We start from the raw sequence: 27715 nt of genomic DNA, 5'->3' as shown, positions 1-27715 counted from the left end.
AAGAAGTGTCTGAATATTGTTCTTCCTGTCCTGAATGCCAGTATCATGCCCCTAGACCCCATTTCAGGAGCCCACTAGTTCCCATGCCTATTATAGAGGTCCCGTTTGACAGAATAGCCATGGATCTCGTGGGGCCCTTGTTAAAGTCTGCTCGGGGCCATCAGTATATCCTGGTAATTATGGACTATGCCACTCGATATCCTGAGGCTGTCCCTTTACGCACTATCACAACCAAGGCGATAGCTAGGGAGCTGGTGCAGGTATTTAGTAGAGTGGGAATACCAAAAGAAATTTTGACTGACCAAGGTACTCCATTTATGTCAAGGATCATGAAAGAGTTGTGCAAGTTATTTAAGGTCACTCACCTCAGGACGTCCATCTACCATCCCCAAACTGACGGGTTGGTGGAAAGGTTTAATAAAACATTAAAAAGTATGTTAAAAAAGGTTGTTGAGAGAGATGGGAAAAACTGGGATTGTTTGTTGCCCTACTTGTTAATGGCCATCAGAGAAGTTCCTCAGTCCTCTACGGGGTTTTCTCCATTTGATTTGTTGTATGGTAGACACCCCAGAGGGCTGTTGGATATTGCCAAAGAGACGTGGGAAGGACAGCCCACTCCTTATAGAAGTGTTATTGAGCATGTAACACAAATGCAGGATAGGATTGCAGCCGTGGTACCTGTTGTCAGAGAGAACATGGAACAGGCCCAAAGTGCTCAACAGAGGGTCTATAACCGGAGTGCCAAGATACGGGAATTTGCTCCTGGCGATAGAGTTCTTGTTTTGGTACCCACTGTGGAAAGCAAATTCCTAGCTAAATGGCAGGGTCCATTTGAGATTAGGGAAAAAGTGAATGAGGTTAATTACAAAGTATACCAGCCGGGAAAGAGAAAACCCGAACAGATCTACCATGTTAACTTAATCAAACCCTGGAAAGATAGGTTGTCTCTGTCAGCGGAGCCTTGCCCTTCGGTGTCTTCACCCCGGTTGCTTCCCGCAGTGAAGGTGTCAGAGACATTATCAGCTGATCAGAACAATCAGGTTAAAGAATTTCTCATCCAAAATAGGGAGGTATTTTCAGAGCTGCCTGGCCGAACGACCATAATAAAACATGACATTGTCACAGAACCAGGGGTCAGGGTTCATTTAAAGCCATATAGGATTCCTGAAGCTCAGCGAGAAGCTATTTCTAAGGAAGTTAAAACCATGTTAGAACTGGGAGTCATAGAGGAGTCTAACAGTGAGTGGTCCAGTCCCATAGTGCTCATCCCGAAGCCAGACGGTAGCATACGCTTCTGTAATGACTTTCGGAAGTTAAATGAGGTGTCCAAGTTTGACGCATACCCCATGCCCCGTGTGGATGAGCTTGTAGAAAGGCTGGGAACAGCCAGGTTTCTCACCACATTGGACCTGACCAAAGGTTACTGGCAAATACCTTTATCTGATAGCGCCAAAGAAAAAACAGCCTTTTCGGTTCCGGAGGGGCTGTACCAGTATAAGATGTTACCCTTTGGGTTGCATGGGGCTCCAGCAACCTTTCAACGGGCGATGGATAAAATTTTGAGGCCCCATAGAAAATATGCAGCTGCCTATTTGGATGATGTGGTAATTCACAGTACAGACTGGGGGTCCCATTTGGTTAAAGTACAAGCAGTACTGGACTCAATCAGAGAGGCAGGGTTAACTGCTAACCCAAAGAAGTGCTGCCTCGCAATGGAGGAGGTCAAATACTTGGGCTTCACCATAGGCAGAGGTCTGATTAGGCCCCAATTGAATAAAGTTGATGCTATTCAAAACTGGCCTCGTCCAGTGAATAAAAAACAGGTAAGGGCTTTTTTGGGAATTACTGGGTACTATAGACGGTTTATTCCTAATTTTGCGACCACAGCGGTGCCGTTGTCAGACCTTACCAAAGGGAAGCAGTCAAATGTGGTGAAATGGAACCCTGATGCAGAAAAGGCGTTCCAAGCGTTAAAAGTGGCTTTGTGTTCACAACCGGTGTTGATAACACCAGATTTTTCAAAAGAATTTGTGGTACAGACAGATGCCTCAGAGGTAGGGATAGGTGCTGTGCTGTCCCAAACCAGAGATGGGGACGAACACCCTATCATTTATTTGAGTAGGAAACTCAATGAGCATGAAAAAAGGTATGCCATTGTGGAAAAGGAGGCTTTGGCCATTAAGTGGGCACTAGATACCTTGAGGTATTACCTCTTGGGTAGACAATTCAGACTAGTGACAGACCATGCCCCTTTAAAATGGATGTATGTAAATAGAGGCAAGAATGCTCGTGTAACTAGATGGTTTCTAGCGTTGCAGGACTTTAAGTTTACTGTCGAACATAGACCGGGAACACAATTGGCCAACGCAGATGCATTGTCTCGCATCTTCTGTTTGGGGGCTACAAGTGTTCCGGCCCCTAGGTCGAAACAGGGGAGGGGGATATGTGACAAGAACACTGGGATAGTGTTTGAGGGCAGGTATATTTGTCCCAGGTTCTTGTCTTACATGTTTTAGAAAATGTTAACTTCTAGGAAAAATGCTTTTTGTTTTGTCTGAACCTTTTCAGTTTGCTGTAAAAGCTGGGTAAAGGCTCTGAGAGAGAGATAAGGCGAGTTCTAGACATTGGGCCCAGTTCGGGTCTTTGGCCTCACAGAGGGCTAATCAGGGTTTCAGCTGTGTAAGAGTGTTATAGTGCTTCTAACCTGATTAGTATGGGCAGACTGCCTGGGAAGGCTGGAGGATCTGTGTGTGAGAGACACGCTTTCTGATGCAAGTAAGCTATACAGTATGTACTGAAGAACTCTGTGTTTTGTTTAGTGACAGTTAGGAATATCTTATGTTTAGTTAGTGCCGGACAGGCAAGGTATTTTTATTTTTGGGTTTTGTTTTATTTTCTGTTTCAATAAAACTGGCCGGGGTCAGTTGTACCAGAAACTGGACTTGTGTTGTTCCTCAGCTGCTGCGTGCGGCCATATTCCCCAGGAAAAGGCGCCTTGCACCCCTACAGTGTTACAACATATATATATATATAAATATATATATATATATATATATAAATATATATATATATAGACCCCTTGATGAAGTCAGCAAGACGAAACACGTTGGGTGTACCTCACTGACTCCATATACTAAGAAAAGATGCAAAAAAACTCATCCTTTTAGATTCTACTGGGTTTTTTTTTTTTGTATTGTCAAGGTTTTATATGTTTTTATGTATCTTATGTCCCATTCTTTTTTTATAGTCCTATTTGCATCTTTTTATGGCCTATATATAAACTTTTTTTTTTTTTGGCTACCTTTGTATTTAAATGAAAATATTGTTATTATCTTTTACATAAAAACTGGGTTTGCTTTTATTTACATAGAATATCCCCCATTTTTGATTTATATTTTATTCTCCGGACCCTTTTGCCTTCTAATTCAGAATATAGTAGCTTAAACACCGTTGGTCGCTTTTATCCCTATAACGATACATGTATAGTTGGTCTTCTATTTTTTATAAACCGACAGGAAGCAGGAAGGGAGGGGGTGCCGGAGGGCTGCCCAATCACTGCTGGCCACAGTGATTGGGACACGCTGGCGATGCATGTAGGGAGGCCAATCCCGGGCCATTTTTTCAATCCCGGGTATCGGGATTGAAAAATGGTCAATCCCGGGATTCCCGGGATTGGCTTTCAACTGTCCTGAGGACGCTCAACGCTGATCCCTCAATCCCCGGGATTGGACCTTCCAATCCCGGGATTGAATCCTGGACGTTTTTGGGCCTAAATCCCGGGATCCCGGCGATCCCGATCCCGGGATTGGCCTCCCTAGATGCATGGCTTCTCCCCGCCGGGTGTGCGCTCACTGCAAGAGCAGGAAGCACTGGATGACCCCGGCTGCTGCTGCTCTCTGCACCCGCTGGGAGTGTGATCACAGTGGGGGCAGGCAGCGCTGAATGACCACTTGATGAGGAGGGGGGGGGGGTTAAAAACGGGCAGACAAGCAGAGATCACACTGTAGAAGGAGGCGAGGGTGCAGGGGGACCAGGAGGTCTCTCTGATATTGGCGGCTGTGGGAATATTATCTTCCCACAGCCGCTCAGCGGGCGTTACTGACTGGTTGCATCAGATGGACCATGTCAGGGGATGCCCAGCCTGGTGTGGTCGTATCTGATGCTCCATGCCAGGCAAGTGGTTAACCCCTTTGCTGCTGAGCCTATTTTGTCACTTTCTGATCTGGTCACATTCCAATATCAGTATCAGTAATTCATTTATACACATCTCTCAAAAATGATACCTTGGTTTTACTCAGAATACTTTGAATTTAAAGTAAATAGCTTAGTAGGCTTTGTTCTCCTCACAAAACAAAGACAATCTACATAAAATAATAATAAAAAAGTGCTTATTTAAATTGCAAGACATGAACTTTAGGACCGATTCAGGACTTTTTAGACACCCAAACAACTGTCACAATTTAATTGTGTCTGGGCGCCAATGCACATCGCGCATGTCACGCCCAAAACAGACAGGGTTTAGCTGTCTAAAACGGCTAAACCCATCTAAACTCCCTAAACAATTGAATTGGTTCCGCTGGGTGCCCTCTAGTGGTGGGTGCGGGAAAAAGTAGGAATTTAATACCTACCAGTAATTCCTTTTCTCGTAGTCCGTAGTGGAAACTAGGGAACTGTACTTTAGTACCATGGGGTATAGATCGGGTCCACTGGAGCCTGGCACTTTAAAAACCTTTAGTGTGTGTGTGTATGTGTGCGCTGGCTCCTCCCCCCTATGTCCCTCCTACCAGACTCAGTCTAAGAAACTGTGCCCGAGGAGACGGACATACCACGAGTGAAGAAAACAGGTACAACAGCGGTGAGGCAACAAGCCAACACACAACCATAACCGAAAGGAGGGCGCTAACCAGAACAGAGGATAGCAACACCAACCTAACCAGGATAGCAAGGTATCCCAACAACATAATGGGACCGCAACGAAGGGACAACCAAATCTTACTCAGGTAAGCAGGAATCAAAGCACTGAGGCGGGCCCCCAGTATCCACCACGGACTACGAGAAAAGGCATTACCGGTAGGTATTAAATTCCTATTTTCGCTAAGGTCCTAGTGGATACTGGGGAACTGTACTTTAGTACCATGGTGGGGGGGAGTCCCAAAGTTCCCAAACTGGGTGGGAGAGTGCTGAGACCCCTGCAAAAACGCCTGACCAAAGTGTTCAAACCAGACCAAGTAGCAGCTCGGCACAACTGTAAGGCCGAGACACCCTGGCAGGCCACCCAGGAAGAGCCCACGGATCTCGTCGAGTGGGCCTGAATAGATGTCGGCAAAGGCAGAGCTGCCGAAGAATAGGCCTGTTGAATGGTCAACCTGAGCCAATGAGCAATTGGTTGCTTAGGAGACGAACGACCAATCTTGATGGCATCATAAAGGACAAACAGCAAATCAGATTTCCGATGACGAGCAGTCTGTTTGACATAGATCTTCAGAGCCCTCACCACAACCAAGGACTCTGGACCAACGGAATCATCAGACAACACCGGAACCACAATGGGTTGATTCACATGAAAAGATGATACCACTTTTGGCAAAGACTTAGGTCGGGTCCTGAGTTCCGCCCTGTCTTCATGAAAAATCAAATAAGGGCTCTTGAAGGATAAGGCCCCCAAATCAGAAACACGTCTGGCAGATGCCAATGCCAATAACATTTCCAGGTAAGAAATTTCAACTTCACCCTATGTAAGGGTTCAAACCAGTCCGACTGAAGAAAGAACGCACCACATTGAGATCCCACAAAGCCGTGGGAGGTACAAAGGGCGGTTGCATATGAAGAACTCCTTTTAGGAAAGTTTGTACTTCCGGCAACATGGCAAAGTATTTCCAAAAGAAAATAGAGAGTGTCGAAATCTGCACTTTGATAGAGCCTAAACATAGGCCCATATCGACTCCCACTTGCAGGAAAAGTAGAAAACGAACAATTCTAAATTACACGGGAGAAACCTTTCTATTTTCACACCAGGAAACATACTTTTTCCAGATACGATGATCGTGTTTAGACGTAACCATCTTCCTGGCCTGGACCATGGTGGAAATAACCCTGGAGGGAAGTCCTTTTCTTGCTACAATCTCCCTCTCAACTTCCAAGCCGTCAAATGTAGCCGCTGTAAGTCTGGATAGACGAACGGACCTTGTTGAAGAAGATTCTTTTGGAGCGGCAGAGGCCAGGGATCCTCCAGAGCCATGGTTAGGAGGTCCGAGTACCACGCCTATTGGAGGCCAATCCGGGGCAATTAGAATTGCTTGAATGCTTTCCCTTCTTAGTCTTTTCAGAAACCTTGGGATTAGCGGTAGAGGAGGGAACACGTACACAAACTGGTACGTCCATGGTGTCATCAGCGCGTCAACTGCTACAGCCTGCGGATCCCTCGTTCTGGAACAGTAACGGCATAGCTTCTTGTTGAGACGAGGCGTCATCAGATCTATCTGCGGACAGCCCCTACCGGTGAATTAACTGTTGAAACACCTGGGGATGTAGGCCCCATTGCCCCGGATGGAAGTCGTGTTTGCTGAGGAAGTCTGCTTCCCAGTTGCCCACTTCTGGAATGAATATGGCTGAGATGGCCCTTGTGTTGGCCTCCGCCCAGAGGAGGATTTTTGACACTTCTCGCATCGCCGCTATGGTTCGTTCCCTCTTGTCGGTTTATGTACGCCACCGCCATGGCGTTGTCCAATTGAACCTGGATCGCCTGATCCTTCAGGAAATGGGAAGCTTGCAGAAGAGCACTGTAAATTGCCCTGAGTTCAAGGACGTTTATCGGCAGAGCCGATTCCTGAAGTGGCCATATCCCCTGGAACTGGGCCCCTTGGGTCACAGCCACCCAACCCCGGAGCCTGGCATCCGTTGTCAGTAGAATCCACAAGTGGATATTTAAATTCCTGCCTTCTACCAGGTGAGGAACTTGTAGCCACCATAATAGAGAAATCCAGGCTTTTGGGGAGAAGGTCACTTCCTGATGCATATGAAAGTGAGACCCCGACCATTTGTTCAGCAGATCCAGCTGAAATGGCCGGGCATGAAATCTTCCGTATTGGATTGCCTTGTAAGCAGCGACCATCCTGCCCAGCAAGCGGATGCAAAGATGTATAGATACCTTGCGAGGAAGGAGCACCGAGCGGACCATAGCCTGGATAGCCAATTCCTTGTCCATCGGGAGAAACACCTTTTGAGACACTGTATCCAGTATAATTCCCAAAAACTGAAGGTGTTGGGTCGGTTCCAGGTAAGATCTCTAAAAGTCATCAGATCGATGCTGTGCAGTAGATGCTCCCTGGACATAGCCTTTATCAGAAGATCATCCAAGTAGGGGACAATGTTAACTCCCATCATGCGCAGTTGCAGCATCATCTCTGCCATGATTTTGGTGAAGACACTTGGAGCTGTGGACAGGCCAAAAGGCAAGGCCTGAAACTGGAAATGGTCGTCCAGGATGGCGAACCTGAGGTAAGCCTGTTGAGGGGGCCACATGGGAATGTGTAGGTAAGCATCCTTAACATCTAGAGATACCAGGAAACCCCCTCCTCCAGACTGGACACCACTGCCAGCAGAGATTCAATCTTAAATTTGAACACCCGCAGATATGGGTTTAGAGACTTCAGGTTTAAGATGGGTTGCACCGAACAGTCTGGTTTCGAATGACAAAAGACTGGAGTAAAAACCCCTGTTGTGTAACGGTGGAGGTACAGGAACCACCACCCCTGTCCAATTTGAAAAATCTGTGAGGAGGAAGTACATAAAATTCCAGCCGGTATCCCTGGGAAATGAGGTCCCTTACCCAAGGATCCCGGCAGGACTTCGCCCACATGTGGGCGAAGTGTTGAAGACAAGCACCCACCTGAAAGTCGCCTTGCTGCTGGGGCCAACCGTCACGCGGAAGGCTTAGCGGCAGGGGATCCGGTGGTTTGGTCCAGGGATACAGCAGTTGCAGGATTACGGGACTTACCACAAGAACCTCTCGGAGTGGTGGAGACTCCCCGGCCCCTGCCTCTGAACCTTGCGACACGAAAGGACTGCAAGGAGGGTCCTGTGTAACAACGCCTGGCAGGTGGCGCAGCCGACGGCAGATAGCTAGACTTTGGAAGATCCATTTATTTAATTTGTCCTCAAACAAGGTATCACCTGTAAAGGGAAGATTATCTACACCCTTTTTGGAATCAGCATCCGCTGACCATTCACGTAACCCCAGAGCTCTGCTTTCCAAAACTGCCATAGCAGTAGTGCAGCCATCTATCTTACAAAATTCCTTTATAGCCTCACTCAAAAAATTTGTAGCATCCTGTATGTGTTGCAGCAGAGTAAGCACCTCATCCTGGGGCAGTGTGTCTAATCCATTAATAATATTATCAGGCCACTTGACTACTGCCCTGGAAATCCACCCACAAACTATTGTGGGGCGCTGTGCTACGCCTGCTGCCGTATATATTGCCTTGAGAGTGGTCTTAATTTTACGGTCAGCACGGTCTTTAAGGGATATAGTACCTGGGACCGTCCGTACCAATTTCTTAGATAGTCTGGACACAGACTTATCGACTGATGGGAGGGGGGTTTTCTCAGCTGTGAGGGGAAAAAATTTTTGTCAGGGTTTACCCATGTCTCCCTGGCCAGGGAGTTTAATTCCTTAGACACAGGAAAAGTGGCTGAGGTCTTGGTTCTAACATTAAAGTACAACTCCTCATCTGGTTCTGCTTCCTGATCTGGTATGTGAAGAACCTATCACAGCATAAATGAGGGTCTCCACCCCAGGGGACAGAGAGCTGTCCTCATCCATATCATCATCAGGCTGATCAGAATCAGACTAAAGCACCTGTGGCAGTGAGCGTTGATGTGAAACCAACAGAGGGGGCTGAGAAGCGTTTCTGTTATCTGCTGCTTTTGCCATACAATCAATAGACTGTTTTAACACGTGTCTCTCCTTCTTAGCTGCAGCTAATTCTGAATTTTCATTATGAATCATGCTTTTAAAATATCTAGCCAGTCAGGTGCCTGTGAACTGTGTCCCTGTGGAAATCAGGAGCACTATTCACACATGAGAGACTCTGCTGAAGAAGGGTTAGAGTTACAAGCAGCACACATAACCATGTCAACAGGCCTATTTACACTACTATAATACAGCACAGCTCACAGAAAAAACACCTCCACACAGACCCTAGAGAGCCCCTGGAGTGACACAGAGAAACGGAGACCAGCACACAAAACACAGCAGCGCTGTGTGTGAAATTATGTGTATATTTTTATAGATGTGCAGCGGCGCTACCGCTGGTGTGCTCCCCCCTGCTATGACCCCCTGGTACCAGTGCAGAGTCTGCAACACTGTGGGTCAGTGGAGAAGTAGCGTGCATGCAGCCTTGATGATCCGCAGCAGCAGGAAATGGCACCTTTCCTGCCTCTGGTCCCGCTCTCCGGGAAGCCACGCGCCTTGTAATGGCGAGCGGTCCCATTAATGTTTATACTGCCTGATTTGAACATAAAACAGTACACACAAAGCCTAAATGACAGTGAGCACTGTGGAGCATGAGCCCTGAGCCAGTGTAGGCAGCAGCGGCCACCGCAGCTCGTGGCCCGTGACCACCACCAAACCGCACTGGGGACCAGCTAACTGGGACCCCAGTGTTAACACTCACCGCACCTGACGATCTTCAGCATCTGTTAGAGGGTGGCGGCTAGCTGCTGGCATGGGCACACACAGTATTGGTGTGTGAAACAGCACCTCAGGAGCTCAGTGTGCTGTCAGCTGGGATTACGAACCATTAACCATCAGGAGGTTGGTGCGGACCCCCCTCTAAGTCCCATGAAGCAGGTAGCCTGGTTGCCAACCAGGGCTACCTGAAAATAAATAACTAAAATAAAAAATAAAGAAAACTCTCTGGAGCTCCAGAGAAATGCACCCGGCTCCTTGGGCACATTCTTCTAAACTGAGTCTGGTAGGAGGGGCATAGAGGGGAGGAGCCAGCACACACATACACACGCTAAATGTTTTTAAAGTGCCAGGCTCCAGTGGACCCGATCTATACCCCATGGTACTAAAGTACAGTTCCCCAATATCCACTAGGACGTTAGAGAAATAATTTGTGGTTCTCGTTTTAGCATTAATCAACCTCTGCAAATCAGCAAAAAGCCTATTCTACACAATTTTTCATAACAAAAGCTACAAATTAAAATAATGCCTTTTAAGTGTTTGACTGAAACACAGTGTGTACGTAGGTATAATACAGTAGCCCATCAAGGCATCCCATTTAATTAGTGCCAGCATATGTCACAGTACTTTACGAGTCGGAGCAAAATAGTAATAAACCTGTATCGATCTGCCATTCAGTGCTTTGACTGAACTACTGAATCTGACAGGACACCATTAATACTGTTACATGATAGCAACATACTGTACATGGTCAGATGATGATATCATAAGACAGAATTTACTATTCATCCCAACCAGACTCATAGGGGCGATTAAATGATTTTGTGCCACTAGGTGGTGCCCGACGAAGCAATTCAATTGATGCTCCATTGGGCGTGCATGCAGTGGGGAGGGACACATTTCAGCGCGCAGCCTCCTGAGTTGCGAGCTGAAATGTGCGATATTTGGCACTTTGGATGCCCAAACAGGAGTTTGAGTGTATCAAGCAATTGTTCAGTTGGGTTTAGCCATTTTGTGCAGATAAACCCGGTATCCAAGGGGGAAGGGGGCTCCTATTACGTTTGGGTGCCCACAAAACAACTGAATTCCCCTCATAGATCCCAACAAGATGGGAATTAGAATTAGCGAGTTTGTTTAGCTCTGGGAAGGAGTGCCCAGAATTATTCAACTGACCGAGCTGTAACCCTGCGACTAGAGCAGGCATGTCCAAACTGCGGCCCTCCAGCTGTTGAGAAACTACACATCCCAGCAGGCCCTGACACAGCTTTAGCATTCTCTGACAGCAAAACTGTGTCAGGGCATGCTGGGATATGTAGTTTCACAACAGCTGGAGGGCCACAGTTTGGACAAGCCTGGACTAGAGGATTTCTGCTTGTACCCTCTGAGGTGCGAGCAGGAATTTGACTTAATTACTGCTGTGATGCTAATAAAGGGCATACCATGTTCACGAATAGCTTTGTGACTGGCACTTATGTCAGAAAATGCAGTTTACTGTGACTAAGTGCCAGTCATTAGTCGTGGTAAACTGCATCTCCCAATTTACGTGCTGGGTACAATGTGGACAACTGATCAGCCACTAACCTCCCAAGCAAAGCATAATCCTGTTCAACTGAATTCTCCCCTTTGAGTTCACAGACGCGACAATTTACAACCAGTTTAATCTGCCTAAATGGCCCACAACATTACTACTACGTCCCACAAGGTTAGGATGGCCACCACGGCACTGTTATAATCCCTTGTGCTGTAGCACCATTTTCATATAAACTATTGGCGCTAGGCACCATGTACTGTAAATGTATATGTAAAAATGTGTTTTACGTTATTTTTAATGCACTAAGGCAGGCCTGGCCAACCTGTGGCTCTCCAGATGTTGTGGAACTACAAATCCCAGCATGCCTTGCCACAGTTTTAGCATTCCCTAATAGCAAAACTATAGCAGGACATGCTAGAATTTGTAATTTCGCCTGGCAGAGTGAGGTCATTCGGTCACCATGGGTAATTAACCAATGATTTAGTCAAATAATAAGAATTTACTTACCGATAATTCTATTTCTCGTAGTCCGTAGTGGATGCTGGGAACTCCGTAAGGACCATGGGGAATAGCGGCTCCGCAGGAGTCTGGGCACATCTAAAGAAAGCTTTAGGATCACCTGGTGTGCACTGGCTCCTCCCCCTATGACCCTCCTCCAAGCCTCAGTTAGGATACTGTGCCCGGACGAGCGTACACAATAAGGAAGGATTTTGAATCCCGGGTAAGACTCAGACCAGCCACACCAATCACACTGTACAACTTGTGATCTGAACCCAGTTAACAGCATGATAACAGAGGAGCCTCTGAATAGATGGCTCACAACAAGAACCCGATTAGTTAACAATAACTATGTACAAGTATTGCAGACAATCCGCACTTGGGATGGGCGCCCAGCATCCACTACGGACTACGAGAAATAGAATTATCGGTAAGTAAATTCTTATTTTCTCTGACGTCCTAGTGGATGCTGGGAACTCCGTAAGGACCATGGGGATTATACCAAAGCTCCCAAACGGGCGGGAGAGTGCGGATGACTCTGCAGCACCGAATGAGAGAACTCCAGGTCCTCCTCAGCCAGGGTATCAAATTTGTAGAATTTTACAAACGTATTTGCTCCTGACCAAGTAACTGCTCGGCAAAGTTGTAAAGCCGAGACCCCTTGGCAGCTGCCCAAGATGAGCCCACCTTCCTTGTGGAGTGGGCATTTACAGATTTTTGGCTGTGGCAGGCCTGCCACAGAATGTGCAAGCTGAATTGTACTACAAATCCAACGAGCAATAGTCTGCTTAGAAGCAGGAGCACCCAGCTAGTTGGGTGCAAACAGGATAAACAGCAAGTCAGATTTCCTGACTCCAGCCGTCCTGGAAACATATATTTTCCGGGTCCTGACAACGTCTAGCAACTTGGAGTCCCCCAAGTCCCTAGTAGCCGCAGGCACCACAATAGGTTTGGTTCAGGTGAACGCTGAAACCACCTTAGGGAGAAACTGAGGACGAGTCCTCAATTCCGCCCTGTCCGAATGGAAACTCAGATAAGGGCTTTTACAGGATAAAGCCACCAATTCTGACACGCGCCTGGCCCAGGCCATAGCCAACAGCATGACCACTTTTTCTGTGAGATATTTTAACTCCACAGATTTAAGTGGGTCAAACCAATGTGACTTTTGGAACCCAAAAACCACCTTGAGATCCCAAAGTGCCACTGAAGGCACAAAAGGAGTCTGTATATGCAGTACCCCTTTAACAAACGTCTGAACTTCAGGGACTGAAGCTAGTTCTTTTTTTTTTTTTGAAAGAAAATCGACAGAGCCGAAATTTGAACCTTAATGGACCCCAATTTCAGGCCCATAGATACTCCTGTTTGCAGGAAATGTAGGAATCGACCCAGTTGAATTTCCTCCGTCGAGCCTTACTGGCCTCGCACCACGCAACATATTTTCGCCAAATGCGGTGATAATGTTTTTCGGTTACATCCTTCCCGGCCTTGATCAGGATAGGGATGACTTCATCCGGAATGCCTTTTTTCTTCAGGATCCGGCGTTCAACCGCCATGCCGTCAACGCAGCCGCGGCAAGTCTTGGAACAGACAAGGTCCCCGCTGAAGCAGGTCCCTTCTTAGAGGTAGAGGCCACGGATCCTCCGTGAGCATCTCTTGAAGTTCCGGTTACCAAGTCCTTCTTGGCCAATCCGGAGCCACCAATATAGTGCTTACTCCTCTCCATCTTATCAATCTCAGTACCTTGGGTATGAGAGGCAGAGGAGGGAACCCATACACTGATTGGTACACCCACGGTGTTACCAGAGCATCTACAGCTATTGCCTGAGGGTCCCTGGACCTGGCGCAATACCTGTCGAGTTTTTCCCAACGGTTTATAATCATGTGGAAGACTTCTGGGTGAAGTCCCTACTCTCCCGGGTGGAGGTCGTGCTGAGGAAATCTGCTTCCCAGTTGTCCACTCCCGGAATGAAAACTGCTGACAGTGCTATCACATGGTTTTTCGCCCAGCGAAGAATCCTTGCAGCTTCTGCCATTGCCCTCCTGCTTCTTGTGGCACCCTGTCTGTTTACGTGGGTGACTGCCGTAATGTTGTCCGACTGGAACAACTCCGGCTGACCTTGAAGCAGAGGTCTTGCTAAGCTTAGAGCATTGTAAATGGCCCTTAGCTTCAGGATATTTATGTGAAGTGATGTCTCCAGGCTTGACCATAAGCCCTGGATATTCCTTCCCTGTGTGACTGCTCCCCAGCCTCGCAGGCTGGCATCCGTGGTCACCAGGATCCAGTCCTGAATGCCGAATCTGCGGCCCTCTAGAAGATGAGCACTCTGCAACCACCACAGGAGGGATACCCTTGTCCCTGGTGACAGGGTTATCCGCTGATGCATCTGAAGATGCGACCCGGACCATTTGTCCAGTAGGTTCCACTGGAAAGTCTTGCGTGGAATCTGCCGAATGGGATTGCTTCTTAGGAAGCCACCATTTTTACCCAGAACCCTTGTGCATTGATGCACTGAGACTTGGTTTGGTTTTAGGAGGTTCCTGACTAGCTCGGATAACTCCCTGGCTTTTTCCTCCGGGAGAAACACCTTCTTTCTGGACTGTGTCCAGGATCATCCCTAGGAACAGAAGACAAGTCGTCGGAACCAGCTGCGAATCTGGAATATTGAGAATCCAATCGTGCTGCCGCAACACTACCTGAGATAGTGCTACACCGATCTCCAACTGTTCCCTGGATCTTACCCTTATCAGGGAATCGTCCAAGTAAAGGATAACTAAAAATTCCCTTCCTTTGAAGGAATATCATCATTTCGGTCATTACTTCAGTAAAGACCCGGGGTGCCGTGGACCCTCCCTACGGCAGCGTCTGAACTGATAGTGACAGTTCTGTACCATAACCTGAGATACCCTTGGTGAGAAGGGTAAATTTTGACATGAAGGTAAGCATCCTTGATGTCCCGAGACATCATGTAGTCCCCTTCTTCCAGGTTTGCAATCACTGCTCTGAGTGACTCAATTTTGAATTTGAACCTCTGTATGTAAGTGTTCAAAGATTTTAGATTTTAAAATCGGTCTCACCGAGCCGTCTGGCTTCGGTACCACAATAGTGTGGAATAATACCCCGTTCCCTGTTACAGGAGGGGTACCTTAATTATCACCTGCTGGGAATACAGCTTGTGAATGGCTTCCAAAACTGCCTCCCTGTCAGCGGGAGACGTCGGTAAAACAGACTTTTTGGAAACGGCGAGGGGAATACGTCTCGAATTCCAATTTTGTACCCCTGAGATAACACCTGAAGGATCCCGGGGTCTACTTGCGAGTGAGCCCACTGCGCACTGAAATTCACTGAGAACGGGCCCCCACCGTGCCTGAACTTGTAAAGCCCTAGCGTCATACTGAGGGCTTGGCAGAGGCGGAAAAGGGTTTCTGTTCCTGGGAACTGGCTGATCTCTGCAGCCATTTTCCTCTCCCTCTGTCACGAGCAGAAAAGAGGAACCCTTTTGTCCGCTTGCCAACCAGGACTGCGCCTGATAATACGGCGTCTTATTTTGAGAGGCGACCTAGGGTACATCCCCTTTTTTTTAAGGCAATACTTCCAAATGCCGTTTGGAATCCCTGACCACTTTACTGGTAGAATACAACGCACTTATACTTGATGCCAGTCGGCAAATATTCCGCTGTGCATCATGCATATATAGAAATGCATCTTTTAATTGCTCTATAGGCAATAATATACTGTCCTTATCTAGGATATCAATATTTCCAGTCAGGGAATCCGACCACGCCAACCCAGCACTGTACATCCAGGCTGAGGCGATTGCTGGTCGCAGTATAACACTAGTATGTGTGTAAATACATTTTAGGATACCCTCCTGCTTTTTATCAGCAGGATCCTTAAGGGCGGCCATCTCAAGAGAGGGTAGAGCCCTTGTTCTTACAAGCGTGTGAGCGCCTTATCCCCTGTAGGGGGTGTTTCCCAACGCACCCTAACCTCTGGTGGGAAAAGGTATACTGCCAATAACTTTTTAGAATTATCAATTGTTATCGGGGGGAAACCCACGCATCTCATTTTATTTTTCAGATTTAGGAAAACTACAGGAAGTTTTTCCTCACCAAACATAATACCCCTTTTTTTGGTGGTATCCATATTATCAGAAAAGTGTAAACATTTTCCATTGCATCAATCATGCAATGAGTGGCCCTATTGGAAATCACGGTTGTCTCTTCACCGTCGACACAGGAGTCAGTATCCGTGTCGGCGTCTGTATCTGAGGTAACGGGCGCTTTAGAGCCCCTGTATGAGACGTCTGGACATGCACAAGCTGAGTAGCCGGCTGTCTCATGTCAACCACTGTCTTTTATACAAAGCTGACACTGTCACGCAATTTCAACAGTACATCCACTCAGGTGTCGACCCCCTAGGGGGTGATAACACTATTACAGACACTCTACTCCGTCTCCACATAATTTTTCTCCTCATACATGTCGACACAAACGTACCGACACACAGCACACACACAGGGAATGCTCTGATAGAGGACAGGACCCACTAGCCCTTTGGGGAGACAGAGGGAGAGTTTGCCAGCACACACCAGAGCGCTATATATATATAGGGATAACCTTATATAAGTGTTTTTCCCTTTATAGCTGCTGTATTGTTTATACTGCGCCTAATTTGTGCCCCCCTCTCTTTTTTAACCCCTTTCCGTAGTGTAGTGACTGCAGGGGAGAGCCAGGGAGCTTCCCTCCAACTGAGCTGTGAGGGAAAATGGCGCCAGTGTGCTGAGGAGATAGGCTCCGCCCCTTTCTCGGCGTCCTTATCATCCGTTTTTCTGTATGTTTTGGCAGGGGTTAAATGCATCCATATAGCCCAGGAGTTATATGTGATGCATTTATTTTAGCCATATAAGGTTTTTATCGATTTATTGCGTCTCAGGGCGCTGCCCCCCCAGCGCCCTGCACCCTCAGTGACCGGAGTGTGAAGTGTGCTGAGAGCAATGGCGCACAGCTGCGGTGCTGTGCGCTACCTTATCTGAAGACAGGATCGTCTTCTGCCGCCGATTTCACCGGACCTCTTCGCTCTTCTGGCTCTGTAAGGGGGCCGGCGGCGCGGCTCCGGGACCCATCCAGGCTGAACCTGTGATCGTCCCTCTGGAGCTAATGTCCAGTAGCCTAAGAAACCCGATCCACTCTGCACGCAGGTGAGTCCGTTTCTTCTCCCCTTAGTCCCACGATGCAGTGAGCCTGTTGCCAGCAGGTCTCACTGAAAATAATAAACCTAAACTAAAACTTTCACAAAGAGCTCAGGAGAGCCCCTAGTGTGCACCCTTCTCGTCGGGCACAGAAATCTAACTGGGGCTTGGAGGAGGGTCATAGGGGGAGGAGCCAGTGCACACCAGGTGATCCTAAAGCTTTCTTTAGATGTGCCCAGACTCCTGCGGAGCCGCTATTCCCCATGGTCCTTACGGAGTTCCCAGCATCCACTAGGACGTCAGAGAAAAGTTCAACATATGGTAAGGATTCAAATGGAAAATTAAGCTTTATATGTAAATGAGGGTAGCACCACCTTTTGCCTTCACAACACTTTTAACAAAAGTCCCCCACTGCTTTCATGCATATGGGATACATTCAAGATCCTGGTAGTTGGGATACCGCCGGACAGAATACAGCCAGCGGAATCCCGACAGAGCCAGACGGTAAGTACTGTGGTTAGGAACTAGGGGAAGGATTAGGGTTATCATACCACATCAAATAAACACAGCACTTTCACCAAGTTGTCAATTTATCAGTAAAAATAAATATTTAAAAGTATTTCACACAATACAATTAAGTGTAATTAAAATGCACTTACATAGTACAGTGGTGTACCACGATATCCTGGCGGTCGGGATCCCGGCGCTCAGCATACTGGCACTGGGATCCAGACCGCCGGAATGCCGGCAGTGGGGCAAGTGCAAAAGAGTCCCTTGCAGGCCCATTACGCTGCGGGCACGGTGGCGCGCTACGCTATTTATTTTCCCTCCAGGGGTGTCATGGACACCCCAAGAGGGAAAATAGTTGTCGGGATCCCGACAGCCAGGATATCGAATACTTCTCATAGCACAGGATACAATTAGCTATACTACACATCTGAAAACAAATACTAGGGTGATGAAAACCAAGACTAGTTTTAAAAATGTACCAGTATAGCATTGAGTAATCCAGTGCAACCCTATTACATTCAAAACGTACTAACCCATTTGGAAGTGGTTTAAATCTCTATGACCAGAAGTAATTATTTGTAAAAGTTTCCATTCTTGCACTTATTTGATTCAAGTGGGAATTACTTTTAAAGTCTTAAGGGAACACACTAGCGCACGCAGGGGGGGGGGGGGGGTTCCAAGTATCTAGAAACCCCCCCTGCTGCCGATCCATCCCCACAGGAGACCGATATTTTTTTGGGGGGGGGGGTGGAGCAGCGATTTGGGGGTAGAGCTTGGCAGGTCTGGGGGTGATATCTCCCGGCCGGGACTGCTGGAGATCGGTCGAAGGGAGAGCAGCCGGCAGATAGGCAGAACTCACGATCGGAGGGAGTTGGAGGGAGCCACTGCTTCAGTCCTCAGTGATCCTGGTCTTAACAGATGACGCTGCAGCTGCCTCCTCCAGCTGCAGCAGTAGCGCACAGCTCCTCCCAGGGACTGTAGTTCCTATGGGACTGGATTGCTGGAAGGATGACACTGCGTTCCTCTGTACTCCTGAGTCCCGACCATCAGCAAGTAAAGACAGAACCTGCATTATGCTGCAGTGTGTGTTTGGCGTGTGGGGAGGGGGGGGGGGGGGGGGGAAGAGACACTGAGGAAGTGGGGCAGAAAGTTTTTATATAATCCAGTGCCTTGGATTGCTGTCTGAGCAGAATACGGACCCACAACAGATTGACAGCCTGTCACAACAAAGGGGGGCCAGGGACAATGACAGTAGACCTGCATCATAATCACCTGCTGTGATAATGTGATAAAGGTATTTCAGTTCAATGTGTAATAAATATTTTATTATTATATATATATATATATATATATATATATATATATATATATATATATATATATATATATAGAGAGAGAGAAAAAATGGGGGATAGGGGTACCGGCGACATGTGTTGTTTAAAAAGTATGTACTAAAAATACCCTGAATTTATGAGCCAAAAAATATATATATAAAAATATAAAAATGTAATGCAATATAAAAGTTACTAGATAAAAAGTACAAATTTTCAATAGATACAAATATAAGATAAGAGAATAGACTTAGCTTTTAAAAATAATAGGCAGGGGGTCAGTGCAGGGAACCCAACGCGTTTCGTCACATATGACTTCTTCAAAGGGTAGGGACAGAATGATTCCTTAAGCCTATTTATACCCTTACATACTGGGTAAGGAGTTGTGACATCACAGGTGGTCAGGTGATCCAATCTAAAGGTCACACATAGAAATATACATGATGGTAGTATTAAAACATCACCGCAGTCTGTGGGTGTCATTAGGGGCATATTAGCATCTAAAACGAGTGGTTTATAAGTTCAAAATGTGTATATATACTGTGTGGGAAGGATTAGAACGTTAAATAACGGCACTTCCGCCACACTTCCGGTGACGGAGGCCGCGGGTCACATGACTTCGGGTACTTCCGCCCCACTTCCTGTGCGCGTCTGCGCATGCGCCGGCGGCGAAACCCGGTTTTTGTCTCTATGTCAATACATTCTGTTGTGTCTCCTCAGTCTCTGGTCCTGGTTTTCTCCTCTACGGCGGCCATTTCTTTGTATTGAAAGTCCATAGGAATCAAGGGAGTTGCGGTGGCCATTTTGTTGGAGTTTCAGGAGACCCATATTCATTTCACTTAGAAATATCCATGGCAACGTTTCCATGTAAAAGATAGAAACAAGCAATTGGTAGTGATCCTTATATTGGTGTTTTTTAACATAGAACAACAGTTGTCTATTTCAAAACAACCCATAGGCTAATATTGAATATGTATGTAAGTTATAAATTAATAATACAGTGATCCGCTTGAACTGACTGACAGGGCACTTTCAGGTGAAGCTAAGGTGAGGGGGAGGTGCATATACCATATATGTATACTGCAAATATAGCTGTTTTAAAGGCTTCTATTTTCAGCACATTATGTAAATCTTATGTAAATATATATAAAATTATAATATTATAAATGAGTAATAGTAGATAATAATTTTGCTGGAAATTTTATTAAATATTTATTTCTCAATTAGATAGTTTTTATTTTTCTTCAAAGGACATACTTAGTCGTGGGGGTGATAAGTGCTGATAGATCGCCCACCAGTTGGCTTGACGTCCTATCGTCACTCACTACAGTACCTGATCTTCCCAGGTAGTCCCCTTCCCTGGTACTGGTCAGGCCCGATACACTGCTTAGCTTCCAAGATCGGACGAGGTTGGGCGTGCCAGTGTGGTATGACTGTATACACGTGTGAGACGTCGTAACACTGGTGATCCGATCGCTCAATAACACTCGAAAACAGATTAGCTTAATTAATTTTATTAGAGTGCAGGAGTGTGTTTAATAAGAGGGAGATTGTGGATATGAAAAGCAGGACTAAATGAAAAAGGAGGATACTGCACCTCACAGGAAAGGTGCAATCTCGTATCCTTCGTTCAGGCCTGTTGGTTGCAGGGTTCCCAACTGGAAAATCCAGTACATTTCGCGTCTTGAGAGCTTGTTTGCAAGGTCACCACCTCTCTCACCCAGGTCCACATGCTCAATCGCCTTGAACGTAAGGTCCTCTGGATTTGAATTGTGTTGTAATGTGAAATGTCTGGAGACCGTGTGGCTTTCGACTTTATTTTTAATATTTCTAATATGTTCCTGGATCCTTATTTTCAACGGTCTCTTGGTCTTGCCTACATATTTCAGCCCGCAGGCACATTCCAATAGGTAGATCACGGACGTTGTATTGCAGTTCATGAAATGTTTAATGGTATATTCTTTCTTATTTTCCATGTCACTGAAGGTTCTTCTATTCCGATGTAAATATTTACATACGTTACACTTCCCACATTTATATGATCCTAAACACTTAATCATCGGGATCCTTTGGGTTGGTTTCTCCTTTATCATGCTGGGTGCCAGGCAGTCCTTCAGGTTTCTTGACTTCTTGAAAATAAGTGTTGGTTCGGGCGGTAGGATATCTTTTAATACTGAGTCCATCAGAAGAATGTTCCAGTGCTTTTTAAGTGAATTCCTTATTATTCTCTCATGTTGACTGTAGGAGGTAATAAAACCGACTGCGTCCTTCATTTCGTCTCTCGGTTTGTATCTCAGCAAGTCTTCTCTATTCAAATTTCTTGTCTTCTTCATTGCTTCATTCAAGATGGGCTCAGGGTACTCTTTGTCTTGGAATCTTCTCTTATATATCTCCAGTTGGTCTTCACAGTCTTTTGTACTTGTGCAGTTTCTCTTAATCCTGGAGAACTGTGAGGCCGGTATGTTGCCCTTCCATTTCTCTAGATGGTTACTTCGGAAATGCAAATAACTATTCATGTCGACCTCTTTGATGAAATTCTTAGTGGTAACGCCTCCAGACTCCCCAGTTAAAACCAGGTCCAAGTATTCAACCGACCTACTATTGGTAATTGAGGTGAAGGTCAAGTTCATATTGTTATTGCCCAGCATTGTTAAAAACTCAGTAAAAGATTCAGGGGTGCCGTCCCAAATGATTAAAATATCGTCGATATAACGTTTGTAAAAGACCACTTTCTCCTTAAAAGCAACTGAACTGTAGACATGTGTTTCTTCCCAACATCCCATGAAAAGATTTGCAAAGCTTGGGGCAAAAATAGTCCCCATAGCTGTGCCACAGCATTGTAAGTAAAACTGATTTAAAAACTTAAAATAGTTGTGGCTGAGGATAAAATGCATAAGATCGCAAATAAAATTTCGGTGAATGGGAGTCAGAGATGGATCATTATCTAGGTATTCCCTACATGCAGCGATGCCTTTTGAGTGTTCGATGCATGTGTACAACGATTGTACGTCCACAGTCGCCCAGATGTATGTGTCCTTCCATTCCACTGTCCTTAGTATGTTAAGTACTGATGTCGTATCCTTAAGATATGATGGCAGGTCCTTCACATAATTCTTTAGAAACTTGTCCACATATTCAGATAAATTGGAAGTCAAAGAGCCAATACCCGCCACTATTGGTCTACCGGGCGGGTTGGTCAGGGATTTATGTATTTTAGGTAAAAAGTAAAAAATGGGGGTTATGGGATTGGATTGCATGAGATATTGGTATTCTTCCTTTGTTATCACATCGTTTCGTAGGCCATGTAGAAGTATAGTCCTCAATTCTTCCACAAAAAGTACCTGTGGATCCCCATCGAGTGGTGTGTAGGAATTATTATCTCCCAGCAGTCTTAGCGCCTCCTTTGTATAGAGGTCATAGTCCATTATAACCAATCCCCCCCCTTTGTCAGCTTGCTTGATAATTATGTTCTTATTTCTTTGTAGCTTCTTCAAGGCTTCATATTCACAGTTCTTCATATTCTTATCCTTGGGTGGTTTCATTACTGTGTCACACAGGTCTTTCTTTACCATATCATAAAAAAGGCTGACATTGCTCCCCTTTGACTCCAATGGGTAATATTTAGATTTGGGTTTTAAGCCCGATTTTGATTTTGCCTCGTAATTGCTTATTACGGCATCCTCTTTCCTCAAAAAATGTCTTTTCAGAGTCAGTTTTCTCACAAATTTATTTAAGTCAATGAAGGTCTCGAATTTGTTTAAACTGGTTGTTGGTGCAAATGACAATCCTTTGCTAAGGAGTTTAATTTCTGAATCTGTTAAAACGTGCTGTGATAGATTAAAAATACCCTTGTCCTGTGGTTTGATTAATGTAGGTACCTAATAAAGGGAGAAAGAACAGAACCAATAGTGAAGATTCTCCATCAAACCCAAACTTAAGAACGGCTAATAGGTTTTCAGCTTTACAAAGAAGAGACTCTACAGGGGATCAGGATTTTTTATCGGTAAGAACGGGCGCACGAACGAAGGACATGATAAGAGGAATGGTGAGAGAGGACAGCAGGCATGCATCCCCCATGAAGAAAAGACAGTTAGAAGAAGAGGAAAACGGGGCGGTAGGAGGGAGAGACCTAAAAAGAAGGAACCTACATTAATCAAACCACAGGACAAGGGTATTTTTAATCTATCACAGCACGTTTTAACAGATTCAGAAATTAAACTCCTTAGCAAAGGATTGTCATTTGCACCAACAACCAGTTTAAACAAATTCGAGACCTTCGTTGACTTAAATAAATTTGTGAGAAAACTGACTCTGAAAAGACATTTTTTGAGGAAAGAGGATGCCGTAATAAGCAATTACGAGGCAAAATCAAAATCGGGCTTAAAACCCAAATCTAAATATTACCCATTGGAGTCAAAGGGGAGCAATGTCAGCCTTTTTTATGATATGGTAAAGAAAGACCTGTGTGACACAGTAATGAAACCACCCAAGGATAAGAATATGAAGAACTGTGAATATGAAGCCTTGAAGAAGCTACAAAGAAATAAGAACATAATTATCAAGCAAGCTGACAAAGGGGGGGGATTGGTTATAATGGACTATGACCTCTATACAAAGGAGGCGCTAAGACTGCTGGGAGATAATAATTCCTACACACCACTCGATGGGGATCCACAGGTACTTTTTGTGGAAGAATTGAGGACTATACTTCTACATGGCCTACGAAACGATGTGATAACAAAGGAAGAATACCAATATCTCATGCAATCCAATCCCATAACCCCCATTTTTTACTTTTTACCTAAAATACATAAATCCCTGACCAACCCGCCCGGTAGACCAATAGTGGCGGGTATTGGCTCTTTGACTTCCAATTTATCTGAATATGTGGACAAGTTTCTAAAGAATTATGTGAAGGACCTGCCATCATATCTTAAGGATACGACATCAGTACTTAACATACTAAGGACAGTGGAATGGAAGGACACATACATCTGGGCGACTGTGGACGTACAATCGTTGTACACATGCATCGAACACTCAAAAGGCATCGCTGCATGTAGGGAATACCTAGATAATGATCCATCTCTGACTCCCATTCACCGAAATTTTATTTGCGATCTTATGCATTTTATCCTCAGCCACAACTATTTTAAGTTTTTAAATCAGTTTTACTTACAATGCTGTGGCACAGCTATGGGGACTATTTTTGCCCCAAGCTTTGCAAATCTTTTCATGGGATGTTGGGAAGAAACACATGTCTACAGTTCAGTTGCTTTTAAGGAGAAAGTGGTCTTTTACAAACGTTATATCGACGATATTTTAATCATTTGGGACGGCACCCCTGAATCTTTTACTGAGTTTTTAACAATGCTGGGCAATAACAATATGAACTTGACCTTCACCTCAATTACCAATAGTAGGTCGGTTTAATACTTGGACCTGGTTTTAACTGGGGAGTCTGGAGGCGTTACCACTAAGAATTTCATCAAAGAGGTCGACATGAATAGTTATTTGCATTTCCGAAGTAACCATCTAGAGAAATGGAAGAGCAACATACCGGCCTCACAGTTCTCCAGGATTAAGAGAAACTGCACAAGTACAAAAGACTGTGAAGACCAACTGGAGATATATAAGAGAAGATTCCAAGACAAAGAGTACCCTGAGCCCATCTTGAATGAAGCAATGAAGAAGACAAGAAATTTGAATAGAGAAGACTTGCTGAGATACAAACCGAGAGACGAAATGAAGGACGCAGTCGCTTTTATTACCTCCTACAGTCAACATGAGAGAATAATAAGGAATTCACTTAAAAAGCACTGGAACATTCTTCTGATGGACTCAGTATTAAAAGATATCCTACCGCCCGAACCAACACTTATTTTCAAGAAGTCAAGAAACCTGAAGGACTGCCTGGCACCCAGCATGATAAAGGAGAAACCAACCCAAAGGATCCCGATGATTAAGTGTTTAGGATCATATAAATGTGGGAAGTGTAACGTATGTGAATATTTACATCGGAATAGAAGAACCTTCAGTGACATGGAAAATAAGAAAGAATATACCATTAAACATTTCATGAACTGCAATACAACGTCCGTGATCTACCTATTGGAATGTGCCTGCGGGATGAAATATGTAGGCAAGACCAAGAGACCGTTGAAAATAAGGATCCAGGAACATATTAGAAATATTAAAAATAAAGTCGAAAGCCACACGGTCTCCAGACATTTCACATTACAACACAATTCAAATCCAGAGGACCTTACGTTCAAGGCGATTGAGCATGTGGACCTGGGTGAGAGAGGTGGTGACCTTGCAAACAAGCTCTCAAGACGCGAAATGTACTGGATTTTCCAGTTGGGAACCCTGCAACCAACAGGCCTGAACGAAGGATACGAGATTGCACCTTTCCTGTGAGGTGCAGTATCCTCCTTTTTCATTTAGTCCTGCTTTTCATATCCACAATCTCCCTCTTATTAAACACACTCCTGCACTCTAATAAAATTAATTAAGCTAATCTGTTTTCGAGTGTTATTGAGCGATCGGATCACCAGTGTTACGACGTCTCACACGTGTATACAGTCATACCACACTGGCACGCCCAACCTCGTCCGATCTTGGAAGCTAAGCAGTGTATCGGGCCTGACCAGTACCAGGGAAGGGGACTACCTGGGAAGATCAGGTACTGTAGTGAGTGACGATAGGACGTCAAGCCAACTGGTGGGCGATCTATCAGCACTTATCACCCCCACGACTAAGTATGTCCTTTGAAGAAAAATAAAAACTATCTAATTGAGAAATAAATATTTAATAAAATTTCCAGCAAAATTATTATCTACTATTACTCATTTATAATATTATAATTTTATATATATTTACATAAGATTTACATAATGTGCTGAAAATAGAAGCCTTTAAAACAGCTATATTTGCAGTATACATATATGGTATATGCACCTCCCCCTCACCTTAGCTTCACCTGAAAGTGCCCTGTCAGTCAGTTCAAGCGGATCACTGTATTATTAATTTATAACTTACATACATATTCAATATTAGCCTATGGGTTGTTTTGAAATAGACAACTGTTGTTCTATGTTAAAAAACACCAATATAAGGATCACTACCAATTGCTTGTTTCTATCTTTTACATGGAAACGTTGCCATGGATATTTCTAAGTGAAATGAATATGGGTCTCCTGAAACTCCAACAAAATGGCCACCGCAACTCCCTTGATTCCTATGGACTTTCAATACAAAGAAATGGCCGCCGTAGAGGAGAAAACCAGGACCAGAGACTGAGGAGACACAACAGAATGTATTGACATAGAGACAAAAACCGGGTTTCGCCGCCGGCGCATGCGCAGACGCGCACAGGAAGTGGGGCGGAAGTACCCGAAGTCATGTGACCCGCGGCCTCCGTCACCGGAAGTGTGGCGGAAGTGCCGTTATTTAACGTTCTAATCCTTCCCACACAGTATATATACACATTTTGAACTTATAAACCACTCGTTTTAGATGCTAATATGCCCCTAATGACACCCACAGACTGCGGTGATGTTTTAATACTACCATCATGTATATTTCTATGTGTGACCTTTAGATTGGATCACCTGACCACCTGTGATGTCACAACTCCTTACCCAGTATGTAAGGGTATAAATAGGCTTAAGGAATCATTCTGTCCCTACCCTTTGAAGAAGTCATATGTGACGAAACGCGTTGGGTTCCCTGCACTGACCCCTGCCTATTATTTTTAAAAGCTAAGTCTATTCTCTTATCTTATATTTGTATCTATTGAAAATTTGTACTTTTTATCTAGTAACTTTTATATTGCATTAAATTTTTATATTTTTATATATATATTTTTTGGCTCATAAATTCAGGGTATTTTTAGTACATACTTTTTAAACAACACATGTCGCCGGTACCCCTATCCCCCATTTTTTCCATACTTTTTAGCATTACTCCACCAGCATTGCATTTTTAGGGGGTGGCAGACACCTAAAACAAGGGAGTGTGTGTGTTTTTAAAGATATTCTCTTTTTTAATCAGTTTTATATAATTTTGGAATTCATCCCACAAGTGGCGCTGTACATATATTTTCTACATATATATATATATATATATATATATATATATATATATAGATAGAGATAGAGATAGAGATAGATATAGATATACACACACACACACACACACAAAATAACACATCAAAAGTGCAGCACTAAGCAGAATAAAGACCTAACACAGGTAGATTCTTTCAACGTGTCAGTGTTGCCATTATCATCATGGCGTTAAAGGTGCACATTTAACGTGTTATCTGAGTGCCAGACTGTGGTGAGCGAAAATATATATATATATATATATATATATATATATATATATATATATATATATATATATATATAGGTGTCCACGAAGGTGGCGGGCGCACTCTCACAAATGTACAGATTCTTTAGTAATATCAACTATTCTTTATTGTAGCCTCATAAATCGACGTTTCGATCCTTCCACAGGATCTTTTTCAAGAAAGGCAGTACGATGTCATTGTTTCATGATTTGCAATCATTAATTAATGCCTAAAAAGAATATACAAATGAGAAAAGACTCAGCCTCCCAGGCCCCTTAAAAATGGCAGAAAATCTATGTAAACAGGGCATTAATTGCCCCATTCACATAGTGCCTATAGTGTAAAATCAATATAATTATCAAAATATTTAATAAACACCATCAACCAAAGTGCAACTTTTCACCAAAGTGTTCACAGGGACCACCACTGTGCCTACGGCAAAGGTAATAATCATCCACCTAAATGTGCCTAATGAGACCATGTAACCCACACGTGTTTAAAGACTCTCAAGAAAACCAGAGATCACTTACATGCAGGCTTAAAGACAGAGGGACAGTATCCAGGGCCAGAGGACTGCCAACAACATGTGTGATCCTATAGCAACTGCATGCATAA

At 44.7% G+C, this 27715-nt stretch overlaps 1 protein-coding gene and 2 pseudogenes across 2 annotated transcripts in view; 1 reads left to right on the top strand and 2 right to left on the bottom strand.

Moving 5' to 3' along the window:
• The window catches only part of FOXK1 (forkhead box K1), a 288084-nt gene that overhangs the window by 237746 nt on the left and 22623 nt on the right, over positions 1 to 27715 (bottom strand). The window lies entirely within an intron of this gene.
• Positions 20069 to 20188, bottom strand: LOC134946272 (5S ribosomal RNA; annotated as a pseudogene).
• Positions 25325 to 25444, top strand: LOC134946271 (5S ribosomal RNA; annotated as a pseudogene).

The sequence above is a fragment of the Pseudophryne corroboree genome, chromosome 7, assembly GCF_028390025.1.
Source record: "Pseudophryne corroboree isolate aPseCor3 chromosome 7, aPseCor3.hap2, whole genome shotgun sequence".
NCBI classification, from domain to species: Eukaryota; Metazoa; Chordata; class Amphibia; order Anura; family Myobatrachidae; genus Pseudophryne; species Pseudophryne corroboree.
Note: the sequence above shows the minus strand (reverse complement) of the source record. Positions and strands in the feature narration are given on the sequence as shown.